This window comes from Sorex fumeus, unplaced genomic scaffold (assembly GCF_029834395.1).
Source record: "Sorex fumeus unplaced genomic scaffold, SorFum_2.1 ptg000246l, whole genome shotgun sequence".
Taxonomy (NCBI): domain Eukaryota; kingdom Metazoa; phylum Chordata; class Mammalia; order Eulipotyphla; family Soricidae; genus Sorex; species Sorex fumeus.
The window spans coordinates 932,687-950,674 of NW_026606303.1; positions in this window are offsets into that span (position 1 = coordinate 932,687).

Sequence of the window (17,988 nt, forward strand, 5' to 3'; positions counted from 1 at the left end):
TTCATGACTTCATATCTGAATTCTTTGTCAGAAAGTTTCCTTAGGTGAGTACCACCTACTGAGGCTTCTGTACTCTTTTCATCGCCCTGATTCATCATTTTGGTGAGTGGGTATGGGAATTGTGATGTTACTCTAGATTCCTTGGTATGTGTAACTACCTGCATCCGTGTGAGCATTGGCCTGCCTAAAATTAGAACAGGACCACTCCTACCAAAGTGACGCCCACTTCTGAAGAGGCCACTCCCCCACGGGAATGTGGTACCTGTGGGGAGGGGTAAAGATTCGGTGGAGGAGAAGACGGGCACAGAGTTGGGGAGAAAGAGGAAGAGGAAGAGGCTCAGGGCTGCTTTTTTTCTAGGGTCCTAGAGGACGCCTGGGGCACTTGCACAGAGAAAGCCAAATCCCAGATTCGAGTACTGGCGCATAAACTGACCTGGGTGGGGAAGAAGACCATCACAGCATTGGGTACAAAGAGGAAGAGGCTTATTTAATTTTTTTTTAAAAATGAAAACTTGCCTTCTTGTGGCAGATGAGGTTCAATCCTAGGCATTTCTGATGATCCCCAGAACCTCGCAGGCCCACACCAAACCCCCATAAAAATGAAAAATCCTCCGCAGTGGGGCTGGAGCGAATGCACAGCGGTTAGGGTGTTTGCCTTGCACCTGGCCGACCTGGATTCAATTTTCAGCATCCTATATGGTTTCCTGAGCACCGCCAGAGGTAATTCCTGAGTGCAAAGTCAGGAGTAACCCCTGTACATCGCTGCGTGTGACCCAAAAAGCAAAAAAAAAAAAAAATCTCAGAAGATTTGTTGTGTTTAGAATTTCCAGGGAAGGAAATTGACTGCTGAGGCTCATTATTACCATCTTAAATAAAGTTCTTCCCACCCCACCCCAAGTTCCTCTGACGGCAGGTACCTTCACCCCAAACTTCTGGAGATGTTGGAGTTGGACCTGGCCTCTGCCACCCTCCTTATGGAAAACAGAGGACTTGGGACTTTCCATTTGTATATGAACCCCAAGGATCTCTTAGGGAGGGAGGAAGATATACTGTCAGAATTGTGGGGGCTGAGGGATGGGATGATGGGGCTGGAGACCTCTAAGTACTGGTCGGTTTGAAGAGATCGTGCTGTGGGAAGGCACAGTAGTCTTCTGTGCTCACTCTGGGTTCCGACTCAGGCACCATATAGGGTCACCTGAGCTTCCCTGAAAAATGTTGCGGCCATCCACAGCCCACGCCCCAAAATAATTAAGCCAGAGTCACTAACATATCAAGTCAGCTCTAGTGGCTATGGATATGGCTCCTCTGTACAGAAATAATTTTTTTTTCCTGCAGAAATTCTGAGGTTCCTGGGGAGCTATAGCAGGTCCTGAAGGCAGGTCAGGAACAGGAATATACATTTCTTAGAGAAAAATCGCAGAGTAAGGACAGAGACGCCCCACAGCGTCCTCTCACGGCGGATTGGGGAAGAGTTGTGGCCCGCCCTCTCCTGCCTAAAGATTTCCAGCCCTTGGGGGCGCTTTCATGTTACCCTGCGGGTCACTAGGATCCAGCAGTCCGCCTCAGGGCATGGAGTGGTAGCGGAGCATTCAGGGCTCTTGCCTCGCATAGGGCAACCTGGGTGTCTGGATTGAACCCAGCAGCGTGGCAAGTGATTTGCCCGCAGTAGAATCTCTCCCTCTAAGCCCCATTTCCCAAACGGTTCCTGTCCTGGGCTTCCCCACACCTTCGCGGTCTTCCCGTCTTCCGTGGAGGAAGGTGGTGGAAGCAAGACTCAGCTCGGCATCCCCAACTTTGGCATGAAGGAATCCTCCGTGAAAGGCTTTTGTTTGTGTTTCGGGAACCACATTCTGCGACATTTTGGGGTCATCCCTTCCCCTGCATTGAAGAATCACTCCTGACGGTGCTCATGGAGAACGTATGGGGTGCAGGGATAGAACCTGGATCGCACATGCAAGGCAAGTGCCCTACCAGTTCCATTTTCAGTGTTTGATCCATGGTCTTAGGCTACTCAGACCCATACTTTTATCTTACTATTATTTGGTTTCGAGCCACATGCAGTGGTACTCAGAGATTCCCTCTGTTTCTGTGCTCGGGGATCACTACTGGCCTACTGGCGAGTCTCAAGGATCCTCTGGGTGCTAGGGATGGTACCCTACCCTCTAACCTATCTCTCTGATCCTCAAGGCAGAACTTTTGGGGATGGAGCCATAGCACAGCAGGCAGGGTGTTTGCCTTGCATGCAGCCAACCCAGATTCAATTCCAAGCATCCCATATGGTCCCTCGAGCACTGTCAGGAGTAATTCCTGAGGTTGAAGCCAGGAGTAACTCCTGTGCATTGCTGGATGTGGCCCAAAAAGCAAAAAAAAATTAATTAAAAAAATAATAAAGTGGGAGAGCGCCAAGGGGCTGGAAACCACCAAACTCCTTGGCAAAGCTGTTTTTTTGATGATGTTTTATCCTTTGCCTCCCTCACAAGCACCCGAGTGGAGGAGAGGGGGCAACCATGATGCTTTCTGTTGGGAGGGCAACAGCAGTGCTCAAGAAATCGAGGCGGGTCCCCACTGGCAATTCCTGGCCAATTGGGTGGCAGTTCATTGCAAGGTCTTGGGGATGAGGTGCTGGAGGTCACCTGGGCTGTTAGATGCCAAACTTTGTTAATTTGTGTTTGGGCCACAGTAGTGGTGCTCAAGGGTTACTCCCAGGTACATACTCAAGGATCACTCCTGCCAGGCCTGGGGAACCCAGTGGTCTGCCAGCAATCCCAGGCTGATCTTGCCTTGTTTTGTTTTGGAGGGTGCTGATGGGGAGGGGCCACACCCAGTGATTCTCAGGGGTTACTCCTGAGTCTACACTCCTGCATTGCACCTGGCAGTGCCTGGGAGGCCATATGGGACGTTGGGGATTACCAGACCTACCCACTGTCCTTGCATCCACTGTCCTGTTATTCCAGCCTGCTGTTTTGTTTTCTTTCGTATTTTTTGTGCCGTAGTGGAGTGTTTAGGATGTCCTCTTGGCTCTGTGCTGCGGATTCACCCCTGACAGGCATCAGGACCACCAGGGTGTGGTAGCCCTATACGCACCCTGGCAGCTACCATGATTCAGACACAAGTCATGTGTTTCCGTTTTTTTTTTTCTGTCCTTGATCTGGGGTGCCTTGCCAATTCAGCGACACAGGCTGTGCGTGGATATTCTGTTCATGCTCTTTCAGTAATTTGACCCATTATTTCAGGGACACACGGGGTTCTCTTGTCACCTTTTCCTTGTCACCAATCCATGTCTCTGTCTCTGGGAGCAGGGCATTCCCGGTTGAAGCCTGTGGTAATCTCCTGGCTGGAAGGAGGAGCCTTGAGGACTGACAGTTGAGGAAGAATAACAACAGAGTCAAGAGAGCAAATCAAAGGGTCATTTCATGATGGACTGTCCAAGGTAGTGAAAGGCAGAGAGAGCACGGCACAGATGACTGGATCCAGGCGCCCGAGGCCCCAGGGGTCAGCAGCACATTTCACATGAGCTCAGGGCACCCATACACTGTCCAGGGCTCGAGCCAGTGAGGGTTCCTGACACTCACCTGCACACACGGCTCTCCTCCCTGGCCTCTTGGGAGTTAGTCATGGAATGACCCTGTGATTTGCTTTCTTAACGCTGTCTTTATTCTTCCTTAAAAAAAAAAAAACTAAAAATGAAATAGGGGCTGGAGTGATAGAACAGTGGGTAGGGCGTTTGCCTTGCATGCGGCTGACTTGGGTTCGATTCCTAGCATCCCACATGGCCCCTTGAGCACCTCCAGGAGTAACTCCTGACTGCATGAACCAGGAGTAACCCCTGTGCATTGCCATGTGTGACCCAAAAAGCAAAAAAAAAAAAGTTAAAGAAGAGCACTTCACACGAATATTAGAGAGGAAAAAAAGCCTGAAACTTTTTGTTTTGGGAAGTAGTAAAAATCCCAATAATCTAGTAGTCATATGATACTATAAATCATTTAGGTTGTTGAAAAGGCTAAGTAAGGCCTTTTTACCAGGGAAGTTTGCTAACTGTGAATCAGTATATACCTCCATTCTAGGATGGGTCCTTATGCTCTTTCAGTAATACTTTTGATTTTGGAAGCACACCTGACACTTCTGGTGGGGCTACGACAACCATTTGGGATGCCAGGGATGGAACTCAAGTAGACCAAGTTCAGTGCAAGTGCTAACCCACTGTCACTCATCACTCCTGGTCCGTACTCTGGGTTTGAAATGTATTTCTGAATCCCCCCATCGAACTTTCCTTGCCGGTGACTTTCCATTGCTCCTGTGTTGTCAGAGGTAGAGCATTAACGCGTAAAGTGCTCTCAGATGTCCTTCGCAGCCTTTCTTCCTCTTCCAGTTTATGTCCATCCCTCAGGTGGCTGCTCTCTGTTATGGCTGTGCTAGTTCCTCTCCAGGGCTGGCTTTTACCCCCATCTTGATTTATTACTTCCCTGAGAAACTCACTGTCCTATGCCCCACCCACTCCCTACCTGCCTGTTTTACCTGGATCAACACTTTTTTAGTTTTCCTGATGGCCTTGTGACTTTGACTAGAGCTTTGACTCTACACTTGACTGACCAGTAAAGCATCAGGGGACTTCTTTTTACCTGAGCTCCCAATCCAGCAACTGCCTCTCCACTCTCTTATGAGAATCCATCCCCCTCAAGCCACTGATTCATCTGGTTGGGGATAATGGTTTTCTGCACATCTGGAGTCTGGACTTTTAAAGCTGCTTGCAGGACAGGAAGTGACATCACAGCAGGGACTTCCTGGTGCTTCTCTTCCTGGAAACGGGGTCAGAGAGTCCTAGTTCAGGTGGGTGAAGGACAAAGTGGGGCCCCAACGAGGAAGCGGGACTCTGAAGGGCGATTTTGTCTTGCTGCAGCACGGGGGTGGCCTCCCGTGAGCTCCCTGTGCCTCCCCGTCCCCACACTGAGCCGCGGGTCTGCGCTAGCTCAAAGGGTCTCTCGAGCTCGTTTTTCTTGTGTTCCCCGATATCCAGGCGGTTGCTAAGGTATGATGGAGTCTTTTTGGGGGCACGGAGCTTTTGGAAGTTCGTCGGGGGCTGTAGTGGGATGTGGGGGTCGCAGTTGTGAGTGCGTGATCTTGGGGGGCCGCTGTAGCCACAGGCACCTTCAGCTCCACATTGGGGCAGCCGCGGGTGGGTGCGGGGCTGAGCACGGGGCTTGCGGGCCTTGAGATACAGGACCGGCCGTGGTCGGGGGCATGGCAGTCCGGACGCACCAGCTGACTCATGGGACCTTGCCCAAGTTTTGCTGCTGTAGAACCTTCAGAGTCACTTTGAGGGGCAGAGCCACAGCCCCCCCACAATGGCAAGAGACCCTGTTGCCGTCTAGCTTTTTCACTGGCTGCCCTTGTGGTTCGGGCCGGGGCAGTGGATCTGCAGGTGACAGGGGTTTGCCAGTGATACTTTCCTTTTGGAGCTATTTCTGGTGTGGGGAATGGGGGGCTCTGCATTCCCGGAGATACCCTGAGGGCTTACTCTGGCCCTGGCCTCAGTTGTCATTCCTGGCAGTGCTCTGAGGGCCATGGGGATGCAGAGGATTGATTAATGTCAGCAACGCAAGCATCCTAACAGGTTTACTGTATGTTGGAATAGGAATATCTGCTTCCTCACATCAAGTTGCAAAGTCCTGCCCAGACCCCTGGCTATCAAGGTGAGTACTGGGGGTAAAGGTGGTGGTGGTGGTGGTGGTGGTGGTGTGTGTGTGTGTGTGTGTGTGTGTGTGTGTGTGTGTGTGTGTGTGTGTACTAGGGTAAAAGGGTTTGATGATTTTTTTTAAATTGTTTATTTATTTATTTGGTTTTTGGGTCACACCCAGGATGCAAGGGGTTACTCCTGGTTCTGCTCTCAACAATTACTCCTGAGGTGCTCAGGGGACCATATGGGATCCAGGAAATTGAACCCAGGTTGGTCACTTGCAAAGCAAACTCCCTACCCACTGTTCTAGCACTCCAGCCACTGTTTTTTTTTTTAAGAAGAAAGGGGCTTCCCCAGGCAATTATATCCCAGAATGTGGCTCTCTCAGGAGGACAGAAGGGGGTGCTGATGCATGGGATATCCTAACTGGTTGGGCCTGTGAGAACCTTCTGTAGGATCCGGGAGGAGTCCCCAGATCAAGGCAGGGCCGACTTTTCTCTCTTGATGCCAAGCCTAGAACTTGTGTTGTGAAAGACAGCACAGATGCCAACCCATTTTGCTTCTCCTGGGGAGACAGAAACTTTAGATGCCAACCCATTTTGCTTCTCCTGGGGAGACAGAAGCTTTAGGCAGTGTCTCCCAGGCGGGTCTGTGAGCCAGTGTCCGAGGGCATGGCTGTTCAGAACTTGGGGTTTTGTTCCTGTCCAGTGCTCACAATTCTGACTTCTCCTCCAGGTTGCTGATCCTCTGGAAAAACAGGCAGGAGAAGATAGTGGTGAGGTGCCATCGGACACACAGACCCCAGGTAGGAGGAGAGTGACAAAATGAGGTGATGCAGTGACAGGTGCATCAGGCTTCCTGGGCTGTCTGTCTCTGAGTTGCTTCAGGAAGGATCCTGCTGCCTTGTGGGAGCATCCGGCTCTCTGCTGCATGAGGCCACGTGTCAATTCCGTTGTATTTGGCTTTTGGACCACTCCCACCTCATAGATTACTGGTGCTCCTCTTTACAATAGCCAGAATCTGGATAAAACCTGAGTGCCCGGGAACAGATGAGTGGTTAAAGAAACTTTGGTACAACTACACAATGTAGTACTATGTAACTGTTAGAAAAGATGAAGTCATGAAATTTACATACAAGTGGTACTACATGGAAAGTATCATGCTAAGTGAAATAAGTCAGAAAGAGAGGGATAAACATAGAAAGATTGCATTCATCTGGGGAACATAAAGTAACAAAATAGGAGACTAACACCCAAGAGTGGCCGGGATTAGTATCAGGAGGTTTGCTCCATGGCTCGGAGGTCAGCCACGTATCCTAGGGGAAAAGGAAGCTCAGATAGAAAATGGAGCACAAAATAAAGGGTGTTGGGAGGATCCTCCCAGGATGGGAGATGCAGGCTGAATGTAGACTATAAACCAAACATGATTGCCACTCAATCCTCTTCGACAAACCACAACACCCAAAAGGAGAGAGAGATCAAAGGGGAATGCCCTGCCACAGAGGCAGGTGGGGATGGGGGATGTGAGGGATACTGGGACCCGTGGTGTTGGAAAATGGGCACTGGTGGAGGGATGGGTATTTGATCATTGTATAATTGAAATTCAAGCACAAAAAAATTTGTAAATCTACAACTGTACCTCATGGTGTTTCACTAATAAAAATTTTGAAAAAAAATATTACTGGTGCTCAAGCATGACTCAGGGACCATATGGGGTGCTGGGCGTCAAAGGCTGGTGTCTGAGTATTCTGTTTTGTTTTTGGAGCCACATGCAGTGATTTCGGGGATTATACTCTTGGCTCTGCACTCTGGCGTTGTACCTGACAGTGCTTAGAGGACCCTATGGGATGGCAGGGATCACCAGCCCTACCCAATATCCCCAACATACAGTCCTGTTACACAATCATGCTGCTTTTTTCTTTTCGTATTTATTTTTGTGCAACAGGGGAGATGCTCAGGGCTTCCTCTTGGCTCTGTGCTCCGGATTTCCACCTGATGTACATCATGGGTCCCCAGGTGTGCTGGCCTTGTTTGTGCCCTTGCAGCTACAGTGACTCCGGCCCCAGAACATGTTTTTCCCCTATTTTGTCCTTCTCACTCTGGAGAGCTTGGCCTGCTATCTCACATAATCTAGTATTCACTCGCTGCTCCTTTTGCAGTTCTCGGCATGTGCTGGTCCCAGGGAGACAGAGCAAAGGGTCTCTGGGGCCAGCAGAGCTGTTGGGCTTAAGACACTTTGAGAAGCATTTGGGGTGGCCCTGAACCATGATCAGAGTCCTACAGGCACATATGTGCATGCACAGCCTTCAGTTGGTGGCTGGACATTGAATGTCCCCTTCTCCCTAGAGCATGGGCTATGGGATGCAGGGGGTGTATGTTTAGTGTTTTGAGCAAAAGCAAGGTCACTCATTTGGGTCCCACTGATTGTGTGCTCATTTGTCTCTCTATGCAATGCTCATAGGAGCAGTGGTGGAATGCCCTGGGGTCAGGAGCAAGTCTGCCACCTTCAGGAACCTTCTGGTAGAGCATCCTCATATTTTTGTAGATGCACTGTCTTACAGAGAAGTTGGGACCCCTCTACCAGGAGTTCAGGTGGAGGCTGGTTCCTCCCGAGGGGACAGACACTGAGCGCCTCTAGGGCCTAGGGGCCGGGCTTCATAGCCCAGGGAACAGGGTGAGAACAGACCCTGACTCCTACCCTCTTTGTATGCCGGCTCAGGACACCGTGAACCTTCCCCGACGTGGCTGTGAGCTGCACCCCAGAGGAGTGGACGTGCTTGGATGCCTCTCGAAAAAAGCTCTACAAGGATGTGATGCTGGTGACCTATGAGCACCTGTGGGCCATTGGTGAGAGCAGTGGGGTCGGCCCCACACTGGCCGACCTTGTCTGGACAGACCCGTGTTGGCGCCCTGTGCCGGGCCATAACTGTGTGTCCAGCAGTAGCTGTGACTGTCCTTGCGAGGACAGCCATGCAGTAGCTGTTTCTCTAGCTCCTTCCCTGGTTTTCTTGTTGGTGCTCACCTGGCGATGCTCGGGGCTTACTCTAAGCTCTGTCCATAGGAATCACTCTCTAGGGGTTTGCATGAATCTTGAGTGTTGGTGATTGACCCAGGTTAGCCCCGTGCATGGCAAACTCCCCACATGATGTACCATCGCTCAGGTCTCTAAAAAGTTCCTGGTTCCTGCCAATGATGAATTCTCTGATCACTTCTTGTTCTACACATAGTTTATGTGTATTTATTTTGGTTTTGCTTGTATTTGGGGCACAACCTGAATTCTTTGTCTCTGTGATGAGGGATCACTCCCGGGGGTGCTCAGGGGCCATGGAGTTCTGAGGATTGAACACGTTTGGCAGCTTAAAAGGTTGCTGTCTTAATCCTGGTGATATTGCACCAGGCCCACAACTTCAGTTAATTTATCTTTATTTTGTTTATTTTTTTTTAATTTTTATTAGTGAAACACCATGAGGGACAGTGCAGACTTAAAAAATTTTTGTGCTTGGGTTTCAGTAATACAGTGAGCAAGTACCCATCCCTCCACCAGTGCCCATTCTGCACCACCACTAATCCCAGTATCCCTCCCACCCCTACATCCTGCCCAACCTGTCTCTGTGAAGGGCAGTCCCTTCTGTTTTGATTTGGTTTGGGGGTTATATTTACAAATACTTAGGGATTATTTCTGGCTGAGTATTCAGTTCTTCATCCTGGTTGTGATCCTGGACATTGTGTGCTGGTGGGCATCAATTCTGTATGTGTTTGCAGTGTCTGTGTCCTCCCTGCAGTAATATTGCTCCCAACATAGCTCATTTATTTCTTAGGGCCTCACCCCATCAGATGTTGCTCTATTTCAGTGCTCGTGGTCACTTCCAGTGGTCTTGGTTCATCAGGACTCAGGATTTGCCTCTCGATTATGCAGTCAGGGATCACAGCTGGTGGCTTGAAAAAACCTGGTGAATATCAGGATCGAACTTTAACTGACCTTGAGAAAGGCCGGTGCCTGACCTGCTGTGCTGTCTGTCTGCATCCTTTTATGTTTATTTTAAAAACCAATTTGGGACTTTGGTCGTGTTTGGCCATCTTTGGATTTGTTGAGCTTTGGGGTTTACTGCACTTAGGCATCAGTTCACGCAGCTCAGTTCATTGCATGTTATGCCGAGCCTTGAGTGACAGTACAGAGGATATGATACTTTTCTTGAAGTTCCCCATCCCATGTGGTCCTCAAGCAACACCAATGGTGATTTCTGAGTACACAGTCAGGAAGAAGCCTTGAGCATCCCCAGGTGAGGATCCCAAACTAGAGGGAAAAAAATAATACATACTGCAATGTGATCAAACCCCTGTTGGCCCTTTGCGAGGCCAGGGCTATACTATTTGTGGTGTTTTCTTGGGCCCCATATTTCACTCTTAAATTACGACCTGAATCTTAGCTCTTGGATAACTCCAAATCTGGAGCATTTTAGAAGTGCAGAATCTGTTCATGACTTTCCAGTAATTGACTCCATTTTTATAGGGACACATGGGGTTTACTTGTCACGTTTTCCTTGTCACTAATCCATGCTCCATCTCTGTGAGGTTCAGGGCATTCTAGGGTGAAACCTGCGGTGATCTCCTGGCTGGAAGGAGGAACCCTGAGGCTGGGGAGGAGAGGCATGCATGCAGGTGAGTTTCTGAGAACCCTCCATGGCTCAGGCCCTGGGCAGTGTGTGGGTGCCCTAAGCACATGTGAAACTCCCTGCTGACCCTGATATCCTTGGGATCCTGGATCCCGGCATCTGTGCTGCATTCACGCTGCCCTCTGCTCCCATGGATTGTCTGTCACGGAACAATCTTGCGCTTTACCTTCTTGACATTATTCTTCCTCATCTGCCAGTCCATGAATTCTCGCTCCTTATTCCCCCCTGTCTTTGCCTTACCCGCCTGTCTGTACAGTCTATAATGTCGCTGTACTTTCAAAATATTTTGTGCCTTTTCCAGTTAATAACTGAGGCCATAACAATGCTATTTTGGCTCTCAGTGATAGTAATGCAGGAAATGCCCTTGTCCTGCGCACTGTCCACCTGGATCAATAACCAGCATCCCATATAGATCCTTGAGCATCACTGCGTAGGTTCAACAGATAAAAACCCAAAAGATGTCTAGTAGAATTGCCAGTCTTCGCACAGCGATCCTGCCCAGGGATCTTCCCTTTTCTGTGGAATACATTAGACTGTAAAAACCATAGAGATGTCCTCAGGCTGTACTGCCTTTTTAAGGATGTTCCATTCGAGGAATTCTTAAATTTTATACTGTGTTTGTTTTCAGAACTCAAAGCATGGCTTCAGGATTTGGCCTTTCAGCAATTTGATTTGGGAACTCAGTCACGGAGTATGAGTGAGCTGGAAAGATTTGCAAGTTTGGAATCAGTATCAAATTCTAAAGAAAAATGTCAGTGTATTTAAAAATACCAGCATGTTATTTTTAAAGTGCAGGGCTGTGCATGGCCGGGAGGAAATTCAGAGTATAATGCTTGAGGTAGAGGACCCTTATCTTCACTGGGTGCTGACATCTCTGCTCAAAACCTAAAGAAAATTATAATATGTTTCATGCAAATACCGTGTTTTTTTCATTTGATTGAAAGTATCTACAAATGGTAATCATGAAAAGACCTTTTCTTTTAAACTGGTCCATCCAAATTACTCCATATGTTTCCCAAGACCTACCAGGAATAATCCTTGAGCACTGCATGGTGTACCCCCGCCCCCAAATGGAAACAAACTACAGAACAGAAAAAGTCATTGATCTTGAAAGGAATCTGCTTGTGGTGAGATGTTTTCAATGGCCTCTGTGGTCAGTCTCAGCAGTGTGGGATTCACCTTTTCTTCACAGATGCGTCCCAGCCTCCACTGCACATTGAACTAGAACTGAACCCAGAGTTTAGTGTGTTTTATATTCTCTTGAAACTGGTGCATCAGTTTTCTGCGGAGGGAATTATTTGTACCTGTTCATTGAGTTGAAAAAATATTTAAACAAATAATGGTCCCTCATTCCTCAGTTGTGCATGTGTGTCTTACAGAAACATTAGGTTAGTCCATGGTAATGCCATCCACCTGTCGGGGCTTGCATTGGTGTGGTGCAAATGGAAATCAATCTGCAGGTATCAGTTTCTTTTGACATGGAGACTCTTAAGGCATAGAACGATAATTGAATCCTCTGCTGTTCTACAGGGAAGCATCAAGCCTGAGTGTAATGTCTCTGACCCTTTGCACTGTGAAAAAGTCTCGAGTGATCATTTGTGCCCTCAGCCCCATGGGGATACCAAGACGCGCAGGATGGCCTCTGAGGGTGATGAGAATGGAGAGAGCGACCTCACTCTGAAGAAGCCCTCCACTGGGAAAAGGTTCACACAGTCTGTTGTTCATGGTCCACGGACACAAACCCCAACATTGGGGCAGACCCTAGAATGTGGGAGAGGAGCACTGTTTATAGTGAGTCCTTCACACCGAAAGGTCCACAAGCAAAGTCATCGTGGATTGACCCTGTCCAAGAGTAAGGAATGAGGGGAGCGTCCCCTTGTTCCCAGGACTGTGATGTTCCCTTAGAACTCCACAGTGGACAGAATCCACAGAAGTGTCAGCAGCAAGGGCATGGTTCGAATCCAGCGTCACTCTTTGTGATGATATGAACATCGACACTGGAGGGAGACCACATACATGTAAGGACTGTGTGAAGGCCTTCACTCGAACGTCAGACCCCTTAAAACATCGGAGAATTCATACTGGACAGAAAGCATATTTGTGTGAGCACTGTGGGAACGTCTTTGCTTACTCCTCACACCTTTCTAGACACAGGAAAAGTCATACTGGAGAGAAACCTCATAAATATAAGGCACATGCAAAGGGCTTCACTCGATCTTCAACCCTTACTGGGAATATGAAAACTCATACTGACGAGAGGCCTTATATATGTAAGGGATGTGGGAAGGCCTTTACTTATTCCTCAATCCTTACTGGGCATATGAGAATTCACAGTGGAGAGAAGCCTTATGGATGCAAGGTTTGTGGAAAGGCCTTTGTTAATTTCTCAAGACTTACCTGCCATATGAAAATTCACACTGGAGAGAGACCAGTTTGTAAGGAATGTGGGAAGGCCTTTGTTGAATCATCTGGCCTTACTCGGCATTTGAGAATTCACAATGGAGAGAAGCCTTATGGATGTAAGGTATGTGGAAAGACCTTTGTGGAATCCTCAAGCTTTACTTGTCATATGAGAAATAACACTGGAGAGAGACCTTATGTTTGTAAGGAATGTGGGAAGGCCTTCACTATGTCCTCAGTCTTTACTTATCATATGAAAATTTACATTGGAGAGAAGCCTTATATATATATAAGGAATGCAGAAAGGCCTTTGTTTATTCCTCACAGCTTACTGTTCATATGAGAAATCACACTGAAGAGAGGCCTTATGTATGTAAGGAATGTGGGAAGGCCTTCACTATGTCCTCACACCTTACTGAACATATGAGAATTCACACTGGAGAGAGACCTTTTGTTTGTAAGGAATGTGGGAAGGCCTTTGTTGAATCCTCAGGCCTTACTGAACATAGGGCAGTTCACACAGGAGTGAAATCTTTTATATGTCATGAATGTGGGAAGGCCATCGTGTGTCTTTTGCGTCTTAGGAAACATCATAAAATTCATATTGGATAACTCAATCCCGTAATAACAATTTTCAGTGTCAAAATAGGACCCTTTGGTAAAGTCTGCTGTGTTTGGACCATGGGATGCTGTGCTACAAAATGGCAGCCAGCAAGGATATAATCCCTTAATGTGTAACAAACTCTCTGTGATGTCAGTCTATAAGGGAAAATCTATGCAGGGTCCTGGCATTTAAACTTAATGTATATGTTAACATATACTTTTTGGATTTTCTGGTGAAAGCCAGGAGGAATGGGAATTAAAAGGCGAAAGAAAAATCCTCTTCGCTCAGGGCTGTCAAGGATCACCATTGTCTTATTCTTTGTTGTGACTCTGTCTTGACATTTTTTTCCTTTTTGGTTCACACCCAGGAGTTACTTCTTCCTCCATAATCAGTAATTACTCCTGTCGGTGCCTGGGGACCATATGGGATGGCAGGGATTGGAACTGGGCTGCCCCGTGCAAGGAAAAAGCCCTCCCCTCTGGACTATTGCTCCAGCCCCTGTGACTTAGCTTTGAGGCCCTGGGTTTGGGGGATTGTGGCAGAAAACCAGCCACACCTTAACTCTTCAGGGCCTCTTTATTCATGTTCTTTGGAGCTAGACCCAGCTAAGTCCCACTCCTCACTCTCAGCTCAGTCATCCATACCTGGGGGACTCAGGATCATTATGGGGTACTGTGGTTGGAATCTAGGTGGGCTGTGTGTGACCAGCTCCTTCTCCCATGCCGTCTCTGCCTGCCATGTGTTCAGGTACTGCTTAGCGTTATGTAAGTATAAAAGATAAATGTTTCAGAAAGTGTAATCTTAGTTAAATGGCCCTGGCAAGGTTCTTTAATGGGGTGCCGTGAAGACACTTTGTTTCTTGAATTTTAAACTTTGTTTTTCCCGTCTTTTTGGGTCATACCCTGAAATACTCAGGCATTACTCCGGGTGGTGCTCCGGGAACCCTGTTAAACCTGGTGCAAGGAAAAAGTCCTGTCGTACCTACTCTATGGTCCCTATTGGAAACAGTTTAAATGAAAATTACTGTGGAAGGGGCCCCTTGAATCAAATGTCTGACAAATGCCGGGAATATGGGTCAGCTTCCCACATCCAAGCAGGCTGTTCCATTTACCTATGATTACTCACAAGTTTGGTCATGTTCCTGGATCCCCCTCTCCCAAGTTCAATAATATTACAGAAAAAAGTAAATATTTTATGTAGAATTAGCAAAGTCCCCTCAATGTAGTAATCACCAGAATGATAAAAAGGATTCAGATCTGCTTAAAGGACAAAAAGGCTCCAAGGTGACCAATATGGCTTGCTGCATCTCCAGGGCTGGCTTCAGAGTCACTGATTCACCCATTATTGGTTACTTCCTCACGAAACTCATTGTCAGGTGCCTTGTACCAACTTGCCTGTTTGACCTTGAATCAACCCACATGTGTTTTTCCTGATGGACTGTGTGTGAGAGCATTGTTTCAATGGTTGACTAACCAGTACAGGATCAGGGCTCTTGTCCTTACCCCCAGCCCCCCACTGTATGACCCACCACTCCAGCAGCTGCCTCTCCACTACTTTATCCAGTCCATCCCCCTTAAAGTACCGATTCACCTGGATGGGCACAGAGGGTCTCTTCATCTAGACCATGGCCCTTTAAGGATCCTGGGGGGTGTGGAAGTGATGTCACAGAACTGTTACTTTCAGCATCCTTTCTATTCTAGTCGTGGTTTCCTGGCTCAGGCCACCATTGGTCTCGTGGGTAGAAGAAGAATTGGCGGCTCATTTGACGGGGACTGTGGGCGCCAATTTTGTGGCAGGACACATGCGGCCTCCCAGTCTCCTGCACTGTGAGTGGCAGAACTAGGCCAACTTGGAGGGCGCTTTTGTGCTTGTTTTTCACTTGTTCCTGATATCCAGGTTGTTCCTGAGGTATGGCAAAGGCTTTAGGGGAACCCAGAGTCTTTGGGCAGTGGACTGGGGGCTGTGCCGGGGTACAAGGTTTGCATGTGTGAGCAAGTGATCGTGGGAGGGTCCCCTTTGCCAGGATCACTTCCAGCTCCAGGAAGGGTTAGAAATGGGTGGATGTAGGGCTGAGGGAAAAGTAAAGCAACACAGATCTTATAACCCCTGAGTGAATTTCTCAGACAGAATGTCTTCTTGAGTTAATCCCCTCCCCCCAAAGAATTGTCTCTGTTGAAAAGCTTGACCTGTGTAAATGGTAAATCACAATACATGCAGTCCTGTACCTTGATCACCCTCAGATGTTCTATAAGTATGCTATTCGGTTCTGAATTAAAGGTCCACTGTGCATTGGCCATCAATTGTTGTGGTTCCTGTGTCTTTGTTTATCTGGAGAGATGGAACACCAAACGCCTCATACCATGGGATCTACCGACTCACTATTCTTAATATCAGGCAACCTGGGAAGGGCGCCTCAGAATTCACACTTGAGTATTTGTTGTTGTTTCATTTCATTAGAGTTACCTTTTGAAGTTGAAGTATTTTTGGTAAACACCCTGCTTTGACTGTGCCTTATTTCTGCCTCTGAGCTCAGGCATCACTTCTGCAGGGGTCAGGGGCCCATATATGTCCTAGTGTATTGAACCTGGGTCAGTCAAGTGGAAGGTGAATGTTTTACCTGCTGTATTACCACCCCAATTCACAAGATAAAAATATTCATGATTTAAAAGTAGACTCACTCCAGAAATTCCAGTTGTCAGACACACGTAAAATCATGGTTCATAGTGAACACCCTGGATATTTGGATAATTTTGTGATGCAAGACTCTGTTTACATGGTTTTCAGAGCTATTCCTGCAAAACAGGAGCAAGATCTCAAGGAGGCTCATGTGCTGATTTGGGATTACAGTAAATCATGACCAGGATGGCCTAGGTCCTGCAGATCAGACATGGGGCTGCCTGGGGCTCATCCAAGCGCAGAAGTGATCATGTTCTGGAAAAGAGCTTGCAGGCCCATGTCACTGACCATTCTGCAAGAGGGTAGCTGAAGGTTTATCCACCCTGAATCCCTGTGGCTGCCCCCACAGCAGAGCCACTAATGGGCCTATTGTCACTGTTACCTGAAGGGGCCGTCTCTGCACGGGAGCTCCTGACCACAGAGTTATTCCCTGGCCATCAGGACCTTCCTGTAGGGCCCCAAGTGGATTCCCGGGGCTCGGGCAGGGCTGTAATTTCCTCCCCTGTAGGGTGAGACTAGCCTTCCTGTCCCAACAGGCAGCCTGGTCACAGCCTACTTCTATATACCCTAGAGAGACAGTTTCATCTGGCAGTGTGTCCCTGCCGATGGGTTTGTGAGCCAGTGTCCAAGCGTCAGGCAAGAAAAGTACATTTCTGGCTCCAATTCAGGGACTTCTGGTCAGGTGGGGGAGGGCGGCTGGCTGTGCTCCTCTGGTGCTCATGGCTCAGGTCTTTCCATGGAGCCTCCTGCTGATCCGCAGGAAAATCAAAGGCAGGAGGTGGTGATGCATATCTGCCACACCATCCTCAGGCATGAGAGCGACAAGGTTTCACAGTGCAGTGACAGGAGCGCACAGGCTTCTCACGTCTTGGGTTGTTTCAGGAAGGAGACGTGAGATGTGGCTCCAAGCCTGAGTGCCCGGCTCTCTGCTGTTTGAGGCCCAAGGGCTTCAAGCTCCTGGATCCAGAAATCTGTGCAAAGGTCATGCTGTCCTTCCTGCTCCTGGACTGTCCATCATGGAATGATGTGTGCTTTAATTCCCTGGCTTTGTAGTTAATCTTCCTTATCTGTCAGGTGTGTAGAATAGTCCATGGGAATCTCAGCCTTTGGTCTTCCTGTATGTGCCTCAGCACGGTAGCTGTGCAGCCTGCAACTCCAGATCCCCTTTTCTGGAGCAGCCGGACCTATTCTGCCTTCTCTAACACCATGGTTATATTTGCCCTCGGATCATTATGTTTTTGAGTATCTAAGAAGTTTATCCTTGTTTAAGTTTTGGGCCCAGTCATAGTAATACGGGATTCCTCGTGGGTCTCACCTTTAACTTCTGGCCATGCGCTCAGCAAATGTACCTGAGGTGTTCAGTGATCTGACACCTGAGCCTGTCTGCCTCAAGATAAGCACATGGTCTCTCTGCTGTTCTCTCGTGCTCCTCTTAGTCATATATTTGCCTTTCTTTTTAAATGAATAATGAGTCCATATCAAAATTAGTTTGGATGAGGACATCTATAGCAGGGAGCACACTTGCATTTTAGGCCGCTGACTGATTTTTGATCCCCTGCATTCCATATGGTCCCATTATCTGGTCTGGTCAAAATACAAAACCCAAAAGCTACTTGCATAATGTCAAGCTCCTCACAGTGATCACCCAAAAGATATACCCTTTTTTGTGGGCCTGTTTGGACTGTGAGAACTATCAAGATGTCCGCTATCTGCTGGGCCTCATTCTACTATCCACTGAGTAAATCATACATTCTGTTTTGTTTGATTTCAGAACTCAAACCCCAAATTTGTGATTCAGTATTACCACATTTTGATACAGTACAACAGGGTCATCTATTACAAGTGAGCTGGAAAGATTTTCATGTTCAGAATAAATATTACTATGCCGGTGGGATTTTCATTGGACTAAGCATGTGACTTGAATGGGGCCACCTGGCATCCTTTGCTGTAAGCAGATCTCCA